Source organism: Lutra lutra, chromosome 8, assembly GCF_902655055.1.
Source record: "Lutra lutra chromosome 8, mLutLut1.2, whole genome shotgun sequence".
Taxonomy (NCBI): domain Eukaryota; kingdom Metazoa; phylum Chordata; class Mammalia; order Carnivora; family Mustelidae; genus Lutra; species Lutra lutra.
Genome location: NC_062285.1, coordinates 103,105,633 through 103,127,921, shown reverse-complemented (window position 1 = coordinate 103,127,921; position 22,289 = coordinate 103,105,633). Strand labels below are relative to the sequence as shown.

Here is a 22,289-nt window from a genome sequence, read left to right as displayed (position 1 = left end):
CAATTTTCCCTGTCTGCCAAAAGAAGCATCTTCCATTAATAAGGTAAAAAAAACCTAAGAAACTGGACAAATGATGGTGCTCTCTAGTGAAATGACCTAACCAGCAAGAAGAACACTGGCTCATCTTTCATCTTAATCCTAAAGAAAAGGCTTATAGGTTTACAAATTTTTTCACTTGTTTGGTGACCCATTCCAAACAAGTATTTACATGTTAAGATAATAGAGGCATCTGGGTGGCTCAGTTGGTTATGCATCTGCCTTCAGCTCAGGTCATAATCCCAGGGTCCTCGGATTGAGCCCTGCATCACCACCACCACCACCACCACCACCATCACCACCACCACCACCACCACCACCATCATCACCACCATCATCACCACCATCATCATCCTCATGATCATCATCATCATCATCATCGGGCTCCCTGCTCAGCAAGGAGCCAACTTCTCCCTCTCCCCCTACTTGTACTCTCTCTCTCTCTCTCTCTCTCTCGCTGTCAAATAAATTAAAAAAAAAAATTTTTTAAGTTACCAGATAATAATAGATACTTCTAACTGTCTAGCATGAATTTCACTTATGATCTCTTATTTTCTTTTTCAGTGAAAGAGTATTACCTGGTCTTGACCCCAACTAGTAGCTGTAAGCATACATTTTCAGCTCTTGCAGCATCCTGCTGTTCTATTGTCTCCATTGCACTAACAGACCTCCCTCATTTAATCCATTTGAAAGACAAACAAAGAGGCTAGGCATCAGAATTTCAGCTCATCTAAGGTTTACTAAAATAAATGGAGCCACCACGGTCAATAGCTTATTAAGCAACAAATGTAAATTTTATACAGGGTTACATAGAGCTACCCTCTTCTAAACTGTAGAAACCATGTATCTGAAATACTCTTCTGCAAACACTGTGTTTAAAGGCTTTGTATTGATACCTACTTGATAATGTCAATGCAAAAAAGCAAGATTTGGGTCTCCAACTACAGAGAAAATAGGAAGCGGACTCTCCTGAGAGTAGTGAATTTGGCAAATACCCTTTATGTTATGAAACCAAGGCAAGATATGTAGTACAGAAGAAATGTAAATCAGTTGCTCAGACGGTCATGGAAACACTGTTAACTGTTATGGTTAGCATATAAGGATGAAAAACGAGATCACCACACCATTTGTCTTCAAAAATTTTTCTCTCTTGAACACATAATATTCTAATGCCTTTATTGCTGAAATATAATGCACTCCTTTTCATCCTCACTCAACAGTGTTTAAAGAGCGTATGCAATTAGAGACAGACAGGCAACCATAAGTGGTAATGGGGAGAATGATCTTTTATACATTTAAAGTGTCAAAGAAAAAAATGACTTAAGTTTTAAGATTATGTTGATTGGGAAGTCTTTCTCGGTTATAAAGGAACATATTTAAAATAGTAGGTTACATTTAAAAGTTTTCAAATGTGATTATGCTAAGGAACAATTATACAAAACAAGTCTCAATTTCCATATATAGGGAAAGATAACTTTTGCTAAGGTATCTGGAAAAGATGCTTTAGGTTTTGCCTTGCAGTGCAGCTAGTACATGGTGTGATTCATGAGTAAACAGTATCCTGAATAAGGCTTCGCTATTATATATGCCACTTATGCTCACCCTGAAGAGACATCAGAATTTTAATAAAACCTGAATCAATATAATAAGAAATTAGCACTGGCCAAAAGTCTGCTTGTCATTTTTTCAGAAGTAGATAGCTTCAGGATGCTTACTTTTTCTACATTTTGACTAATTCTATTCACAATCATATTTTCTACTACTTTGGGCCAAAGTTCCGGTATTGTTTTAATCTTTAAAAGAGAATTTGAATTCCATTATTCCAAATTGATTATTTTAATCTCTTCCACACTTACTAGAAGAATGGAAGTATCCACCCAGAACATAAATAAAGCATATATTATTATATATCACTGATGTAATCTAGAATCTAGGAATCAAGTCCATTATTATACTTTTTTCTGGAACAAATTACCATATGGCATGTATAAGCTATATGTGTTGAAATTAAAAAGTTGTCCTATGAATTCTTTGGTTAAGAAATTTCTAAATGTGAAATTAGATGATTTAATAATATCAAATGTAGATAAGAGATCACTTAAAACTTCTTAGGGAGTAAGTTCAGAAGTAAAGTTATATAATTCTAAGAAGACAGCAAAGAAGCCCACAAGTGTTTGATTCTTTGATTGGATAAAAAATACGATAAAAGTCAAATACTTAACAGCTTTCAAACTTATTTTAAAAATAAAATGGGGTGGAACATTGAAACTGAGAGAATTCCTTGTGTTGGCTTCTTAATACTTTTATCTCTTCATGCATTCATTCATTCATTTAGTCAATACTTATTGAATCCTTACTACAGCTAGCACCTGACAGAAGTTTCAAAAAACTAAGCAAATAGCATTTTCTCAAATTATTGCATATATGTAATTATATATAACTATACATCTATAAAGCACTATTCTTATATTCCTTATATTCCTATGTCTATTCATAAAAATATAAAACATATTGGTCTAATTAGCCAGCTGGGGAAGTAAGTATGAATAGAGTCTGGTACTGTACTTCCCCTACCTAGGAGAAAAAGCTTTGGAGCTGCAGTCTCCCCAGGGGAGACGCTGTCACATATGCCTTTCTGGGAGGGATTAAGAAAGCCAGAGCAGCTGGGACCCATTTTCAAATATAAAACTGACATGAAAGGCTTTACATGAATGACTAAAACTCTAAGTTGAGATAAGCTGGAAGAGCCTAAGAAAGGGATGCATTAGTCTTGGTGTTAAACCAAAGAAAATTGATTAGATCACAAAATGGACAGGTTTAACTTATGATCCTATAAGCCCGGGCAAATGAAAAACAAAGATCTGCACCCTTATTTATCAGTCCTCTTGCATACCGTACTCAGAAGATGGTAATAATTAAAGGTTATATAAGAAATGTCACAGGCTGAACTAAAATAATTAAGACTACAATTTGTTGACATCTTTCACTTTTCAAATTTTTAGATAATTTTCTGTATATGCCATTCTTGAAATGTAAAAGATCAGTAGCTTTTTTGCAAATACAAGGTAGTATTTGCCATTTTGTGTTCCTTTGTCATCTCCTACTGGGAGTGCCTCTTCATTGGTTAAGTGGTACTTTTTCTTGAAGATTTTCATAAACAAGAGCAGTTTAATATCAACTTACAATAGGATCTTATGTTGTATTCTTAGATATCAAAGTATTCGTCCATAGTTTAAATCTGGGTTATAGTCAAATAAGATTATAAGAGTCCTGGGAGTTTAGGGTAGGATCAAATTAAACTGAAAATAAAGAGCTAATCCTATTTTATTTCCCATCTCTCTATAAAGAATATCGAATGATGATAGTGATGATTAAGTTTCTAGACATAGGGAAACAGCATTATGCAATCATGCTTTGATGTTTATGAAGTGTCAGTTTCTAAAATAAATATAGAAACCTACCAGTTAACACTAGAGCTTGCTACCATTACATTGCAGAAGTATATAGAATTAGTAAAAATAAAGAAAAACAGTATATTACTTAATAGTTGACAATCAGAAACGTTTGCTTCTTCAGCTTTAGCTGATTCTAGTCAAATATAGCCTTCTACTGGGCCTGGCTCCAGATTTCACATGGCAGGAAGACCATAGCGCTACAGATATCATTTCAATATCACAACTTCCGGATTCTGAATTAAAGGCATTTCTAGATTCCACACATTTCATTTATTTAGAAAAATTAATGTTACATTGTTGTTCTTTGATGGTAGTAACATACAATTCTCATTTTCTCTAAAATTTTCTTTGTCTAAAAAACCAAAGAAACATTCTCATTCATGAAGGAAGTAGAATTACTCATGTTATTGTTTCTAGAAAGCCTACTCTCTTGCCCTTTCTTCTACAGGTTCCAATAAATTTGAAAAACAGATAAAGCAGACTAAACAGGGATCAAAATAAACTATGAAATGTGTGTGGAACTCTCTGGTATTGGCTGCATTAGAGCAATAGTAAAGATCCCTAATATTGGTCCCACTCTTTCCCAAAATTTAGACATTGGGTCCTATCTCAGAGAAGGCTAAATCTATAAAACTCTCTTACCCAAACATTGGCATGGAGCGTCACGCCCTGTGGAATGCCAGAGAGAGGATGTGCACAGCTACTTCACCCACTGAATACCATGAGCCAATGAATGACTTCTTGCCCCACCCGACATGCCATTCTCCTTCCCATGGAAAGAAATCAGTATGGTGTACAGAGAAAATCAGCACATTTTCCTTTCAACACTGTCGTCCTTTCAGGGTTTAGGGTATAGTCCCTCTCAAGAAAATCAGAAGAAATGACTAAGTAGTCCCCCAGAAACTAATTTTATGGAAATGTAATGTTTTCATATTATTCATGTTCTCTTAAAAAAAAGAAACTCTATTGTTTTGCCATAATACTTTCCAAAATTAATAGATTACACAAGATCATTTGGCCAGTTTCTCTCTTCTCCAGTGAAAGTCACTAACAGGATGATAAAATCAGCCATCTGTTCTATTGACTTGAAAGTCATCATAGATGTACAGATTTAATCAATTTATATCACCTCACATGTGCTTTTGAGTATCTGTCTAATGAGAAACTTGGTTAATGGCAGCTGAGGTGATCCTGAGAGACACTGCTCCATGTCATCATGTTGGAGGAAGCTCTCTTACAAGGTTATTTCATGCATACATTCACCTACCACATGACAGGTGGTGTTCAAAACAATGGAGCCACAGGCCAGGCTCTGTTCTCATAGATTTTTATTCTAGAAGGTGCTTACAGTCAATAAGCAAAAGAAATTCTTAAGTGAGACAGTTTTATGAAGTGATAGGTATAATGCAAGATACTGAACCTTGATGTAATAGTTACTGGAGATCACCAGCTAGAGATAGGAGATGGGGAGGATGTGGATTTAGTGGTCAAGAAAAGCTCTCTGAGGAGAAGCTATGTAGTCTGAGACCAAAATTAAAAGAAGCCATACAGTCCTGAAAGGGAGTATGTTAAAGGTCATAAGACACAAAGTTTTGGGGCACCTGGGTGGTTCAGTTAAATGTCTGACTCTTGATCTCAGCTCAGGTCTTGATCTCAGGGTCATGAGTTCAAGCCCCACATGGAGCTCCACACTGAGCTCCACACTGGGCATGGAGCTTACATTATTTAAAAAAAAAAAAAAAAAAAGCATCAAAAAAAAATGAGAAGCTACTGTTTCAGCTTTTATAGGATCCAACCTATTTCATTTTAAGAAAATTACTCCATACAATGTTACCATACAGTTCAACAGCTTACTCCTTTGTAAATAACAAATGGTAAACCAGTGGGAAATGGCATAGAACTAATGATGAATCCTGTGGTGCAGATCCATGATAAGGGATGAATGAATGAAAATATAACCACTGCCTCCTAAATGCGAGGCACTGATAATGGTTCTTTTATATTCTGCTCACTTTGAACAAATACCTCTTTCTTCATGTAGTAAATTTGTATTAAGTTTCTCTATGTGCCAGGCACTGTATTCAGCTTAAACTTATTCAGATTAAAAAATGAACCTGACACAGTACTCCCTACCGTGGGCTTATGCTCGTTGGAGGGCAGTTGACAACTGAACAAACAATTGTGATTTGGTTCAATCAGTGCCATCGAATGAGTAAAACTGAGGTACTAGAGGTGCACATGAAGTTGATTTTAGGCTATTTGATTTTTAGGAAAGGGGTCAAGAAAAGCTTCCTGAGATGAAGGAACATTTAAACAGGATATTACGGATATGGAAGGAATAGCCAGGCCATGTGGCTGAATGTAGCCTAGAGAAGAAAAAGAATTACAAGTTCTTCTCCGAGTCTGGAGCCATTGAAGGAAACTGTCAAGAGATAAGACTGCAGAATCAGCAGAGGCAAATCGCATAGAACCCTGTCTGCTGAGCTAAGAAATTTGGACTTTATGTGGCAGCAACCAGGAACCACTAAGGAGCTTTAAGTGGGGAAATGACATGACAGATTTGTGAGTTTTTAAAAAATCTCTCCAGCTTCGATGTGGAGATTTCAAGGTGCAGAGGGGAAAAAGCCAGTTGAACACAAAGTGAACGAAATCCATTCAAGTAGTTTTGCTATGAAAAGTTGAAACCCCCAGTGAGCTGGATTTCCAGCCAAATCTCACAGTGTACTGCTTTAAATAAGCTTAAACCTTATTTACAAACTTTACTCACATTTTTACTCAGGTGGTGAATTTAATCACATAAGGTTGCAGTGTATTACTTACTTCATGTATTTTGAAATGTGAGTTTTTCATTGAGTCAGCATGGCTATATCACTTAGCTCTGGAAAACATGTCAATCCTTACGCCCCTCAAAACTGCCATTAACACGCATGACATCAAATTTTTCTAGGTGATGTGAAATTAAATCACGACTCTTTGCAATGTATTCTAATCAGCTCCTCCGTTAACTGTTTTCAAATGGTAATCGACTCGGCTGCAAATGAACAGTTACATACTCAGCTTGCTCTATGAATTCTATAAATGCATAAATCATAACAGGTTTAATTATATTACTTTCAGAAGTCATTTACAGCAATTGAACAAACTAAGAAAAATTCCAAGATTCTTGTGTGACAGCGCAATTAAATAATATGAACTGCAGACTCCACTTTATATTGTAAAATTTAGTTAAGACGTATTTCCTGAGAAAAGGTCTTTTTGGAATATAGATATTCAGTTTAAGGCTTTATAACTTTAAATTATGGACCACCAAGCAAAATTATCAGATGATAATACATTATGTCTTGTTACGTACTATATTAAATAAATTTCTCTAACAGAGAGAAATCCCCTCTTTTAATAGGGAGCGAGGATTCAATGTCTGCAGTAAAAAAGACTACTTGGGAAAAGATAATCCATATTTTTACAGTACATCCCATGTGCCAGGTGCTGAGCTAGGGACTTTATGTATTTTGACCTATGTCATCTGTTTCATACTGAATATTTGATAGAAGAAGCCATCTTCCTCTAGTCAGAAGTCCTCAATTTCAAGTAGTTAGGTAGTTATAAAAGAGACCAGCAGCATTTCAAGTACCTATTGCTGCATAACATAACCACCCCCAAACTTTAGGAGTTTAAAATAACAACCACAATTTATCATCCTTCATGATTCTGTGGGTTGACCAGAAAGTTCTGCTCTGTGGTGATGGCTCGGACACTGGGTTAGTTGGAAGGTTTATTGTAGTGGGCTCACTCCCATGGCAAGGAGTTGGTGTTGGCAGCTAGCTAGGAGCTCTATTGGGAATGTTGGCCAGAGGCCGTGGTTCTTTCCTTTGGAGGCCTCTCTACATGCTTGCTTGGATTTCCTCGAAGCATAGGAATTGGGTTCCAAGAAGAAACATTTTAAGAGTTAGCATTCTAGGAGTATAAATCTGGCATGCAAACACTTTTTGTGGTAGGCAAAATAATGCTCCCACAAAGGTAACCAAGCACTAATCCCTGAAGCCTGTGACTATGCTATCTTCATAGCAAAAGAGACTACAGATGTGATTAAGATAAAATGGAAAGATTAGCCTGGATTATCTGGGAGGGATAAATAGTCACAAGACTCCTTATAAGAGGGAGGTAGGAGTAAAACAGATTTGAAGATGTTATGCTTTGAAAATGAAGGAAGGGGCCCCACGCCAAGGCATGCAGGCAACTTCTAGAAGCTGGACAAGGTAAAGGAATAGATTTTTCCTCTGGGGCCTCCGGAAGGAATGCAGTCCTGCCGACACTTTGATTTTAGCCCAGTGTGACTTCTGCCCTACAGAACCATAAGATAATAACTTTGTTTTAAGCCAGGAAGCTGGTGTAATTTAAAATAGCAATAGGAAATTAATACACTTGTCAAGCTTCTGCTTTGAACCCATTTGTTAACACTCAATGGCTAAAGCCCAGAGTCACTGGAAAAAAATCATGGACACATGGTTTGTTTAACAGTATACCACCACAGTGACAATCCAACCCAAGTACTAGTTTCTTCAAAATAGATCCTGTGATTTAGTCTTCTGTTGTTACTGTAACAAATTAACACAAACTCAGTGACTTAAAACAACAGAAATATATGATCTCATAGTTTCTGTAGGGTATAAGCCTGACATGGGTATTATCAACGAATAATCCAAATGTTGGCAGGGCTGTACTCCTTAGCAGGAGCTCTGCAGAAGAATCTAATTCCAAGCTCATTCATGCTGTTGGCTGAATTAAGTTCTTTGGGGTTGTAAGACTGATGCCTCCATTTCTTCCAAAGAAAGTTGTCAACCAGGGGCTGTCCTCTAAAGGCTTCTCTCCAAGATCACATGCGACCCTTACATCTCAGAACCACCAAAAGCACACTTGGAATTCTCCTTTTCTGCTGCTACATGTTTCTCCAGCTGTAGAAAGTTCTCTGTTCTCAAAGGATCACGTGATTAGATTGGCCCCACTTATGACAATCTCCTTATCTTAATAGCTATAACCTTAATTACCTCTACAAAGCTCCTTACCTTTTCCATGCAAGGTAACATATTCACAGGTTCCAGGGATTAGGGCACAGATATTTCTGAGGGTCATTATTCTGCCTATCATCGTTCTCCAAAACTGAAACCTCTGTGACAAGGAGAGGTTAGAAGTACAGCATCAGTCTACTCTGTGCCTTGTCTAGGAAAAAACCCTCAAAGGAGCAATTAGCATAGATAAACGCATCATCATTCTGCTGTTCACTAGCTCCAACAGCATTTCCAGGAGACAATTTATTTGAGATGTTACTCCTCCAAAATTAGTCACACTTGGGTATTTCATAACCAGCTCTGCTCCATCATTAAAGGGCAAGTCTTCTGGAAAAAGCAGCAAAGCTATTTTTACCATAACCCCATAAACTGCCTTCCTTGACCATGAAGAACAACCTGAAAATAAATTGATTCAAAATGACCTCATCACATGGTATAATAAACTGTGTACCCACAGCAGTGGATACCTCTCACATCCCTCTTTACTCTCCAAAGATTTTGCAGTTTTTGTTTCTGTTCCAAATCTACTAGTGGCTTTTTCATTGTCAAACACAATGTAATTAGAGCCTCTGTGGTGTGAATTCACCACATTCTTTGTGGTGAGTTATGATTATCCTATGTTTTAAAACATGTATCTCTTACTTACAGATGCATAGAGACTAAGATGAATAGGTAGGTAGAGACAACAACAATACTTAAAAAAAAAATCCAAATGCCTTGTTGATTCATCTCAAAATACTAATTTTTAAAATATTGTATTGGACTTGGGGTGCCTGGCTGGCTCAGTCTGTAGAGAATGCAACTCTCAATCTCAGGGTCATGAATTCCAGCACCACATTGGGCATGGAGCCTACTTAAAAAATAAAATAACATACTGAGGGTTTGGGAGGGGAAAGGGGTGGGGGATTGGGTGAGCCTGGTGGTGGGTAGTAAGGAGGGCACATATTGCATGGAGCACTGGTGTGGTGCATAAACAATGAATTTTGGAACACTGAAAAAAATTAAATTAAATTAAAAGAAAAAACAAAATGATATTTTATAAAAATGTATTGCATTGGACAACCTTGACAGAACAAAGTCATAAGGAAGACAAAGCTTGGGAATTAAGATAAGGAATACTGAGTTATTCCAAGTGAGGAAAATTTTATCCCAATATCTTTGTTAATTGTCCTTCAGGTAGGAGAAAAATCTATAAATGAGCTGGTGTAAGGAAGGGGCACATGACTGAAATCTTCTTACTCATGATGCAAGCTTAAATTCTGTTCCTGAAAGGAAAATTTCATAGTGCTGCCCCTACCACCACGGATGCTAGACATAGCCTGGGGAATATTAGAACCTCCGGGGAACAATTAAGTTTGGAAGCTTTAGCCTAACTTTATGCAGTGAGGTGGAAGGGAGCCTCCTTCTGGTCAATTACATAGAAGAGAATTTTGTTTTTTACCGAAAGTTCTTTGCCTATTTTACAGCTGGAAGTGCAACCAGCTTCTCTTAGTGAAAAAAGATTCGGCAGTATTAATACAAGCAAAGAAAATAATCATTCTGAACTAACTCAGGAGAAATGTGCCCAAACACACACGCACTTCTAAGTAAAGGAAGCTCCACCCTGTCTCAACAACTAATCATTTTACACAATAATCAAATTACAAAGAAAGCACAGCGTACACATTTAATATGTTCTCAAGTATCAGACAACTTGGGACAAAGCCTACATGCTAAATAATTTGCCAGTGAATTTTTTAATGACCTTTTCTTTATTACCATATGCGTTAATTTAACACAGTCTAGATGTAGACTTCTAACATATTTTTTAAAAACAAGGAATGCTTCACTAATTTGTGTCTTGTGCAAGGGCCATGCTCATCTTTAATGTATTGTTTCAATTTTAGTATATGTGCTGCCGAAGCAAGCACTAGACTTTAATATTTATTATAATAAATGTACTACAGAGGCATAAATCCCGATTCATATATTTTAATTTACAAATCCACCAGTTTGATTAATGGAGCCATTTTTCTCTCCAATCATGTTAAACTACATCCATAGCCAAATCCCTGAAGTAAATTATGAGCTCATTCAGGAAACATCCTGCCAAGAGAGTATTTGGCACACAGTAGGCAGTCAATAAATACTGAAAATGATAAACATTTATTCTACCAAAGCATACATAGCAGTATAGATTTTTAACCATGTGTAAACTCTTCAATTGAAATGTTAAAAACAGTCCAGTCAGTCCCTCATCCAACACACCTGAGAGTTGCTTTCCCCTCCATTAATTGAAATACAGTCAGGAGAGAGACATTAATTAATATTAATCAAGCCGACCACGAAAGTAAGGCAGTGCTATTGCCATTGTGTCCTGAGACCACAGAGTAATGATTTTAGAGTCACTGCATTCTTTGTTCCCTCTGTTTATGCTGGTATTTAATTGCGTGTGATAATGTAGACATAATCACTGATCAAGAAAAATCAGGGTGGGTGGGGTTGGGTTCAGGTGTGTCCTTTTCCGTAATCTGGAAGGCTTCCTCAATTCCTATTCACAGAATTGTGAATACTGAATGGGGTTTGCCCTGTACCAGGTGCTGTACTAGGCACTTGATATATGGAAGTGAAAGGAGATGTGGTTCCTGTCCTCAAGAAGTTTATAATCTAGCCCACATAAGTTGAAACTCCTAAGTGCAACACAATATTTTAAGTGCTGAGATAGAAGAATGAGAACACAGAGGGGAAGCTGTCAGTGTGGAGTCATATCTAGCAAAGAAAACCTAGAAGAAATTCTCCCATTGTACCTGAGCGCATCAGTTCCCTGCCACAAAAAGCATCTGAATGACTCCACCTCCTTTTGAGTGTTATAGGAAATGTTAAGGAATATCAAATGTAGGAGGAGGCAGCCCTGGGACAACCTGGGAAGGACTCACAGAATCACAGCATAGTTTGCAATAGGCCAGTCCTCCACCAACAGGATCTGCCTGAGAGCAACTACCAGAATGTACTCTGCAGCTGGGTGCCCCATGTGGACACACCTGTACAACCTGATATACGGCCTTACACTGTAGGTAACTTTTCACCTTGGCTTTCATTCACCAACTGCAGGAATAAGCAAGGGCTTGGAACCCTGACTCACCAGGGCCAAAGCCTCCCTTTTCCCTAGACAGTCCTCCAAAGAGACTGTGTGTCCTGTATAAACAGAATTTCTGGAGGTTTATTTAGAATTCCCAAATTAATCTGAGTTCCGGAGACCCATGCACTCCCTCTCTCACGTGAAGGCCATCCCCAGGCAGCTATGACCATGACTGGGTGGGCATGTCATCTCCAGCAAGGACTATGTCTCCTACTTCCTCCTTGGCATCCTCCACAGTTCCGGCCACGGTGCCTCACAGCTAGCTCATTAGATGATTGATAATAACAAGCATGATAAACAACAACCAGAGAAACTCTCCAAAGATGACCAGAATGGTAAAATCCCAAGATTTTGCCATGTGTTAGAGTTTATGTATGGTTGGTGGGCAGGATAACCTATTAAATACATCTATACTCACCTATTAAAAACCTATTAAGGGGCACCTGGGTGGCTCAGTTGGTTGACCATCTGCCTTCAGCTCAGGTCATGATCCTGGCGTCCAGGGGTCGAGTCCCACATCAGGCTCCCTGCTCAGCAGGGAGTCTGCTTCTCCCTCTGACCCTTACCCCTCTCATGCTCTTTCCCTTTCTCTCTCTCTCTCTCCAATAAATAAATAAATAAATATTTAAAAAAAAAAACTATTAAAAACCTTCTGTAGGTTTTATATTCCCATTCTCTCTTCCTCCACAGTATCACACATAATAGAGGATCCGCTATCATGTGTGTTCTTGATTTGTGCTGCCCACGAAGAAACACAGAGGCTCCTGTTGATGCCAAATAAGGCATTTTATCTGCCTAACATAAGTCACCATATGGAGCAGATTCTACCTGAGGCCTGTCTGGGTGATATCCAAGACATTGTGAGACCTTATGTCCAATTTATCCAGGGTTCTGATTTACCAACTAACGTCCCAAGGTGCGGCCTTCCATGGCCGGCCTGTGTAAATAGAGCCAGGCACAAGAACCCGTGGCCAGGAAGCAGAGGGAGGCCTTTGAGCTCACTGGGAGGCCACAGTTCTGTTACTTGCACCCTATTCTGGACCCATGAATCTCCTGTTTGTTGCAAGAGCTTTTATTTGGAAAATTCAGGGACAAAGGGTCTGTTTGCTTTAAGAAGAGCAAAGAACATGCTCAATAATTTATGGGAAGTTTTATTTGATTACTGGGTCAGTGGTTTAATTTTGCATATGTTCTCATGAATGTAACCACTGTGTTTTATGTGAGGATCATCTTGTAAACTAAATGCGCTGGCAGAGGAAAAACCTCTTTGCAGCACCCAGACATTAGGGAAACTGGAAGCCGTGGAAAACACCTGTAAGGCTTTTCTCGCCAGCTTTACAGCTAACCACCAGCAAAGTTATATCCTTGCTCAAACACTCTCCTCTGCAGTGATTAACTCTTTTGTCGACCAATTACCTTCTGGCTAAATTTCAGTCCGAGCCCTTACCCTAGTGTTATTTTGTTGAAGAAAATATTATCTAACTTAGGAATGTTTCTCATGTCTCATACGCTTAACAAATGGCAAACTAATAACAAAAATAGAAATGCTGTGTGTGTGTGTGTTCACATGTGCACTCACACGTGCATAGGTTGACATGCTTTGTTTCAAGGGGCCAAGAGTTAAGTGTATTTATAGGAACTTCAGAGCCTCTTACATTTACTTCAATCTTACTAGGGATGGGAGACCCAATAGTGCAGACAATTCCCATCTGAAGTTGCCATTATGATGTAAGTAGGTGTTGTCATTGAACTCAAGACAGCCTGTTTGGGTTTTGTAAGCAACCCTAGACCCCGCAGTTCTCTAAGGTGGTTTTCAAAGAATTATGACAGCATTTCACAGCTACAGCTACCATGTGTGATTAGAATCTACCAGATGATATTGTACTGGGCATATTCTCTTTAATCCCTTTCCCACATTGCTGAAACCTTGCAGGACATATATTTTTATCCTTATTTTGTAGATCAAGAAACTGAACTTCAAGGAAGTTTAAAAGTGGAAAAGATGATATGTGAACCTAAATTAGCCTGACTCCAAGGTCAAGCTTTTTCCACTACATGCACAGCCATTGACTAAATACTTCTAGGATTACAGCCAGCCACACAACCTTATTTTCTAAACCCTGCTTTTCTTCTCTCTTCTTTTTTGTTTTAAAATTTTTAGAATTAACATATAATGTATTATTTGCTTCAGGGGTACAGGTCTGTGATTCTTCAGTCTTCCACAATTCACAGCACTCACCATAGCACGTACCCTCCCCAGTGTCCATCACCCAGCCTAAGCCCTGCTTTTCTGAGCAGTTAATACTCTTGAGAGATGAATGTTACACATGTGGCTTTCCGGCTAGAAGTAGTCACAGTCATTTACCCACTCTGCTGAGCTAAGGCCCAGAGAGCATTGCTCCAACCACTTGATATCAAGAGAGCAGGAACAAGCTTTACTAAACACCATACCAATAAAGCTGCTCTCAGCCACTCCTAAGAAAAATCTGATGTGCATCACTCACTCAACAGAAATTTACTGAGGTGCTCTCTGGACCAGGCACTGTATTATGTGCTGGACTTAAAACAATGGGTAAGAGATGGTGCCCACTTGCAAAACACTGGCAGTGTTAGGAAGACAGACTAGCAAAAGAACAATTTCTATACAGAGTGATTAAAAATTGCTGTTGAAACAAGCATGAGATTATTAGATGCAGAGCAAGGGCAACCACTTGTCTTGGAGTGTTTAGAACAACTTCCAGGAGACAAATCGCATCCCAGCCGAGTTCTAAAGAACAAATAATTGGTGAGCCTGGCCATTGAAGTGAGGCAGTTAGTTTACCAGGCAAAAGGGACAGGATACACACGGACCTAAAAGAGAGAGGGAACCTGCATGTTCCAAATCCTCAAGGTCTCCTGGGTTGCTGGAGGGGGTAAGAATAGAGCATAAGGACACTGGACACTTGGAACAGATCATGAAGCTTCTGGTGAGAAAGAGTAGGACTCCATCCTAGAGGGAACATATTCCCTGATTTAGATCTCTCAGCCATCCAAAGAGAGCCTCAGGGAGCTAGAACCATTGCTCACCTAACCCACCGTAGGAACAAAACACTACTCTTGTAAGATTTTTCCCTTTGTGCTCCTCACTCAGCCCTGAAGAGCGATTGTGGTGTTCTTCCCCTTGCCAATGACATGACTCTCTAGCAGTCTCATGAATATTCATGAGAGAACTGGGGGAAACAAAGCAGGGGAGGGCTGGTGCCAAAGAGGGTGTCATTCATTCATTCATTGGTCCATTTGTTTGTTCGACCATTCCTTTTACCCAAGTAATACAGCAATAACGGTTTAAAGCTGGGGTTGCCAGTCTACCACGTGTTAAGTCAAATGTAGCCTATCACTTATACATTCTTTGTGACAGCTTTCACACTAAAAGAGCAGAGCTGATTTGTTGTAACAGAGACAGTATGGTCCACAAAGCTGAAAATATTTACTGTCTGGCCCTTTACAACAAAAGTCTGCTAACTTCTGCTTAGTTGATTTAAGTACCGACTCTGCCATTTGGGCTCTGAACCTCAGTTTCCTCTTCTCTGAAGCAGAGATGATAATTATGGTATTACCTAATAGATTTTCTGTGAGGATTAGATCATTTTTATGTGTAAGGGACCCAGTGCAAAGTAAGCACTGATTAAATATTAGTTGTTGTTTTTTCCTTTGCCAGTATTGCAGGAATGGCTGGGAAATTGAACAAAGCCTACATTCCGGTCTCCATGGCTGCTGAGCTATTTGAAATGCCTGTTATGTTGACACATAGAGAATAGGGTATCCAGGTGTGGATTATGTAGGAAGAGTTAAGGCTAGGTATACACATTTGGGAGTTAATCACATATGACATTTAAAGCTATAGACCTGGATGGAATCACTGGAAAAAGCATATGTGGAAAGTAAAGGGGGGCCAGACACCAAATCCAGTTGAGGTTTGTTATCATAAATTTAAAGTTAGCCTAGTAAGCACTGTTACACTTTCTTCCAGCTACACTCAGTTGTATTGACTCAGTGATGGAATAGTAACAAAGCCAAATTTACTCAAGGCGGGAATTCTCCCAGACAAAAACAGTATGAGGAGTGGGTCAAAGAAGCTGACTATGTATACATGGATATTATTTAACAATAGACTTAGAAATTTTAACCAGGTAAAGATGGATGTTGTATAGTGAGATAACAGTAAAGTGAGTAGACTGGGATTCCCAATGGCATCCAAGAATTACAGGAGTGGAGCACTCTCACTTACTTACACTAGAGTAAGTGGACAGGCGAGGTAAGAAGAGGTGGTCAAAAAATAAACAGAAATAGTGATGATGAGAAATTTAGCAAACTAATGGTTAAAATCTATAATGCACGGGGGGCATGGTGGGGAGGAAGGAGATCACTGTAAAAAAAAAAAAGGGGGGGATGCAAAGTATATAGCCTAATTCCATGTGCTTCAATGACCAGAGGGATTAAAGAGGAAATGGAAGTAATGGTATAAAAGCAGTCTTAAACAAAAAGGTGGGCACCTACCCCAAATAACTTCAGTCACAGATAAGCAACTAAGAGAGAAATGCTTACGTAGTAGAGGCTACATGTAAATAATGTAAAGAGAGTACATTACTAAGGTAACATTGGCTGCTGTAAGAATTAGATGAAACCCAAATGCTCAGGGGCTTAACTTAATAGAAGTTTACTTCTTGCTCAGTAAATTCCATAGAAATGATCTCTTGGAGGAGAAAGGGCTCTTTTCAAATATTATTCAAATACTCAAGTTGATGGAGACTCTCCCATTTTCAACCTGTGGTTTCTCAGGCTGCCATGGGTATTGACATTAAGACAGTAAGAGAGAGGGGGACAAGTATTGCATTACAGCCCAGGCCTGGGAGTGGTCAACATCATTTTCTACCATCTGGTAATGTGGCTAGGAATGGAGTGTGTATTTTGTGCACAGAAATAAAAGGAAATAATTTGTTGACTTGCAGTGGAAGTCTAAGGAACAGTTAACCAGGATACTTTGGTGGAAGTTTATCAGAAAAAAATGATAAAGCATGGTATATTTAAAAATATCATGGACTCAGAAGTATTTGATTTAAAAATTTAGCTTTACTGGGATTCCTGGGTGGCTCAGTCAGTTAAACATCCAACTCTTGGTTTCAGCTCGGGTCATGATCTCAGGGTGATAAGATCGAACCCCACATGGGACTCAGTACTCAGCACAAAGCCTGGTTGAGAGATTCTCTTTTCCCCTCTGCCCCTCCCCCTGATCATTCTCTCTTTTTCTTTCTGTCTCAAATAAATAATAAAATCTTTAAAATATTTAGCTTTATCGTATATATGAACTTGAACAAGTCATGTAAACTTATCAATACTTATTTATAAAATTGTGATAAATAGTAGTTCTCTTGTCCTAAAAGGTACTCAAAAATATCAAAATAGGATACCATGTATTAATAATGTCTTATAAATTCTGAAGCACTGCATAAATGTCAGCTACTTTCATTACTACTGAGAATATAACCTGGAATCTGCCCTATTCTTGCTCCTTTAAGTTAACTACACATCCCTGTGCAAACTGGCATTGTAATTCTATAAAAAACTATTTCAAATGCCTGCGTTTCTTACCCAAAAATCCTCGTACATGCATTCCACTTTCCACCTAAGTTCTGACTTTTGACAAACCCAACTTCCCACTCCTCCAATTTGGTATTTCATTTTCTACCTATCTCATAATATTGAGACCCAAGTTCTGGGTTTCCATCTTGTTTGCACTCTGACACATCTACATGGCAAAATCCGTGCCTGTTAATTCCTATGCCTTCACAGAAAGTGACCCAGCTACACTGCTCCATTTTCTGTTGAATACCTTTGTGCTTTTGAAAGATTCTTTTTTTTTTTTAAAGATTTTTTATTTATTAATTTGACAGAGAGAGAGAGATCACAAGTAGGCAGAGAGGCAGGCAGAGAGAGGGAAACAGGCTCCTCGCTAAGCAGAGAGCCCGATGCGGGACTCGATCCCAGGACCCTGAGATCATGACCTGAGCTGAAGGCAGCAGCTTAACCCACTGAGCCACCCAGGCACCCCTTTTGAAAGATTCTTACCTAGAGTTGGGCATGCTGTATACTACACAACCCTACAGGCCACTGTTCATTTGGTTAACCAAATTATTATAATGTTCTAGCAGATAGCAGATATTTATCAAGACAATATTCCATCAGATAGAAGTTATATGTCTTGAAGATAAGGCCCTGTTCCTAGTTCAGGCTACAGTACCACATGGACTTGTGGTGGTCCTTTATGTGAGGTCTAGCACTATCCAAATATGAAGGAGAGTCATGTGATCTGTCTGGTAAGATTAAGCACAAAACTCAAGAAGATTGCATCTAACAGGCTCAGGACTGTGTCACAGCCTTGTCTCTTGCAAACCATAGGTTAAAAAAAATATTTACCAGTCCCTAATGATAGAGAATTGTTGATTAAAAGAGCAACACAACAGTAAAACAGGTGTTGAAATTTGTTATCCATGTAACTGTGTTCATTATTACAAAAACCTGTATTTAGATTTCCTATCTTAATGGGTTGGTTCTTTAAAGAACAAGCAAATAAAAAAACCCCTTTGTAATGTAAATGTAAATATCCATTCTATCATAGTTAAAATAAAAACAATGAATCCAAGTGTCCATGCTTTTAGATCGCAATCCTCTTATCCTCTGGACCAAAATTTACATTGATGAGTCTATATAACTAATGTCCAGGATTCTCTGAGTTGAGAACCACAGGTAAATTCAGATATAAATATACATAGGGAACAGCAGCCAAAATATCCATAACCTAAGGGGAATGCCTCAAAGCAAATAAATAAGGAACATACCTCAGCTTCTATGAATCTCCGTACAGGTTAAGGAAATATACCTTTTCACTCTATACTAATCCATTTACCTATGTACACCCTTTCATCTCTACCTATTCACCGATCTTTAAAGACACAGCTCAAAATCTACATTCTTCTTAAAAAGACAAATACTGGGAAAGAGACAAGATGGCAGAGGACTAGTGGACTGAAATGACATCAGGTCCCAGGAGCTCAGCTAGATAGTTATCAAACCATTCCAAACAAACTACAAACTCAAAGGGAGATCAACAAGAAGAAGAGCAGCAATTCTAGGAACAGAAAATCAACCACTTTCTGAAAGGTAGGCTATGCGGAGAAGTGAATCCGAAGCAACAGGAAGATAGACCATGGGAAGATAGAGCACTGGGTGTGGGGCTGGCTGCTGGCAAGCCGTGGAGTAGTGCAGCACAAAATCCAAACCTTTAGAAGTCTGCTCCTCGGAGGCACATTGCTCCAGAGGCTAAGAAGGAGTGCAGTCTTTGCAGGGACAGTGTGGTCTCAGGACCCATGGGGTCACAGAAGGATCAGGGGTGTCTGAGTGTAGCAAAGCTTGCAGGTATCACAGCGGGGAAGCCGGCTACAGAAATGGAGTGAAGGAGTGAGTGCTCAGCACGGGGATACCTTAAAATGTGATCTGCAGCATTGTCAGGCCACTGCTCTTGGAGCAGGGACCACACAAGTGGCAGATCCAGGGAGACTCAACTTCCTTCTCTGGAGGGAGGAATTGCTGGGTTCGGAGACTCCAAATGGAGCTGTGTGTCAGAGACAGAAATGCTTGGTCGCAGGCTGGGTGAGCTTGGAGTGCAGCTGGAGACCAAGGAGAAGGGAGGGATTAACCCCTTTTCTCTGAGGGTACACTGAGGAGTAGGGACCCCAAGCATTCAGCTCCTCCAGGCCAGAGATTGGGAGGCTGCCATTTTCATTCCATCCTCCAGAGCTCTACGGAAAGCGTTCAGGGAACAAAAACTCCCAAGACCGAACCCAAGCAGATTACTTAGCCGGGCCCCTGGCAAGGGTGGTGCAATTCCGCCTCAGTCAAAGACATTTGGGAACCAGTACAACAGGCCCCTCCCCCAGAAGATCAGCAAGAACATCCAGCCAAGACCAAACTCACTGATCAAGAGAGCAGAATTCAAGAGATAGGGGAGAGCAATGCATGGAATTCATGGCTATTTCCCCATGATCCTTTAGTCTTGCAAAGTTAAATTAAAATTTTTTAATTTTATTTTTTTCTTAGCATGGAGGACAAGGGGAGATGGAGAGGAGAAGGGAGTTGAGGGAAATTGGAAGGGAAGGTGAACCATGAGAGACTATGGACTCTGAAAAACAATCTGAGGGTTTTGAAGGGGCGGGGGGTGGGAGGTTGGGGGCACCAGGTGGTGGGTATTGGAGAGGGCACGGATTGCATGGAGCACTGGGTGTGGTGCAAAAACAATGAATACTGTTACGCTGAAAAGAAATAAAAAATTTTTTAAAAAATTTTATATTTTTCTTATTCTAATTTTGTAAACTTTCCTCTTTCCTCTTTTAACATGTTTTAACTAGTTTATCTTAACAATACCTTTCTAAATTTTTTTTTCAACCTTCACTATGATAGTCATATTTTATCCTTCATCATATTTAACCTTATTTAACCATATTAACCTTATTTTTTATATACATACAGGAGTTTTTTTTCCTAAGAAATTTTGGGATACAATTTCTTCTAATAGATCAAAATATACCTTAAATCTAGCACAGGGATTTGTTCTAGTCTCCAGCCCGAGCACATTGTCTCTCCCTCCTTTTTTTTTCCTTCTTTCTTTTTCCAATCAACTTACCATATCAATTCCTTTTTTAGAATTTTTTAAAATTTTCATCTTTACAGTCATATTCCATCCCTTCATCGTGTTTACCCTTATTTTTGTATATATATAAGTTTTTCTTTCTTTAAAATTTTGGTAGGCAGTTTCCTCTAAGAGACCAAAATACACCCAAAAGCAAATGGATGGCTCTGTTCTATTCACCAGTCTAATATATATTAGACTGGTTTAAAACACACACATATGTGTGTGTACATATATATACATATATATGTATATATATTCATATATATATTTAAAAATGTATATATTTTTAAATTTCTTTTTAGTGCCTTTCTTCTCCCCCTGGTTTGGGGTCTCCTCTGATTTGGTTAGTGTACATTTTTCTGGGGTCTTTCCCACCCTTTTAGAATTTTATTCTCTCGTTCATATATTCTTTTTTTTTTTTAAGATTTTATTTATTTATTTGACAGACAGAGATCACAAGTTGGCAGTGAGGCAGGCAGAGAGAGGAGGGGAAGCAGGCTCCCTGCTAAGCAGAGAGCCCAATGCAGGGTTCAATCCCAGGACCCTGGGATCATGACCTGAGGCAAAGGCAGAGGCTTTAACCCACTGAGTCACCCAGACACCCCTCATTCCTATATTCTCATCTGAATGAAATGACAAGGTGGAAAAACTCACCACAAAAAAAAAAAGAAAGAGAGGCAGTACCAATGGCTAGGGACCTAATCAATACAGACATCAGTAATATGCGAGATCTAGAGTTCAGAATGATGATTCTCAAGGTACTAGCTGGGCTTGAAAAAGGCATGGAGGATATTAGAGAAACCCTGCCTGGAGATATAAAATCCCTTTCTGGAGGAAAAAAAGAACAAAAATCTAACAAAACTGATCAAAAAAGGAATTAATGAGGTGAAATCAAGAATGGAGGCTCTTGGGGTGCCTGGGTGGCTCAGTGGGTTAAAGCCTCTGCCTTCAGCACAGGTCATGATCCCAGAGTCCTGGGATCAAGCCCCACATCGGGCTCTCTGCTTGGCAGGGAGTCTGCTTCCCCCTCTCTCTCTGCCTGCCTCTCTGCACACTTGTGATCTCTATCTGTCAAATACATAAAAATCTTTAAAGAAAAAAAAAAAGAATGGAGGCTTTTACTGCTAGGATAAATTAAGCAGAAGAGAGAATTAGTGATATAGGAGGTCAAACGATGGGGAATAAAGAAGTTGAGCAAAAGAGAGACAAACAACTACTGAACCATGAGGGGAGAATTCAAGAGATAAGTGATACCATAAGACAAAACAATATTAGAATAATTGATATTCCAGAAAAAGAAGAAAGAGAGAGAGGGGCAGAAGGTATATTGGAACAAATTATAATGGAGAATTTCCCAATTTGGTGATGGGAACAAGCATCAAAATCCAGGAGACACAGAGAAACCCACTCAAAATAATAAAAATAGGTCCACACCCTGTCATCTAATAGTAAAACTTACAAGTCTCAGTGACAAAGAGAAAATCCTGCATGCAGCTCAGGACAAGAGGTCTGTAACATATAATGGTAGAAATATTAGACTGGCAGAAAACCTATCCACAGAGACCGGGCAGGCCAGAAAGAACTGGCATGATATATTCAGAGCACTAAATGAGAAAAATATGCAGCCAAGAATACTATATCCAGCGAGGCTGTCATTGAAAATAGAAGGTGAGAGAAAAAATTTCCAGGACAAACAAAAATTAAAAGAATGTGCAAACACCAAACCAGCCATATAGGAAATATTGAAAGGGGTCCTCTAAGCAAAGACAGAGCCTAAAAGTAATAGCCCAGAAAGGAACAAAGACAATCTACAGTACCAGTCACATTACACACAATACAATGACACTAAATTCCTATCTTTCAATAGTTACCCTGAATATAAATGGCCT

At 38.9% G+C, this 22,289-nt stretch overlaps 1 long non-coding RNA gene and 1 pseudogene across 1 annotated transcript in view; both read right to left on the bottom strand.

Moving 5' to 3' along the window:
* Positions 1-22,289, bottom strand: part of LOC125107792 (uncharacterized) — a 113,527-nt gene that overhangs the window by 9,239 nt on the left and 81,999 nt on the right. The gene's annotated exons all lie outside the window — the stretch shown is intronic.
* Positions 10,367-10,467, bottom strand: LOC125108086 (uncharacterized; annotated as a pseudogene).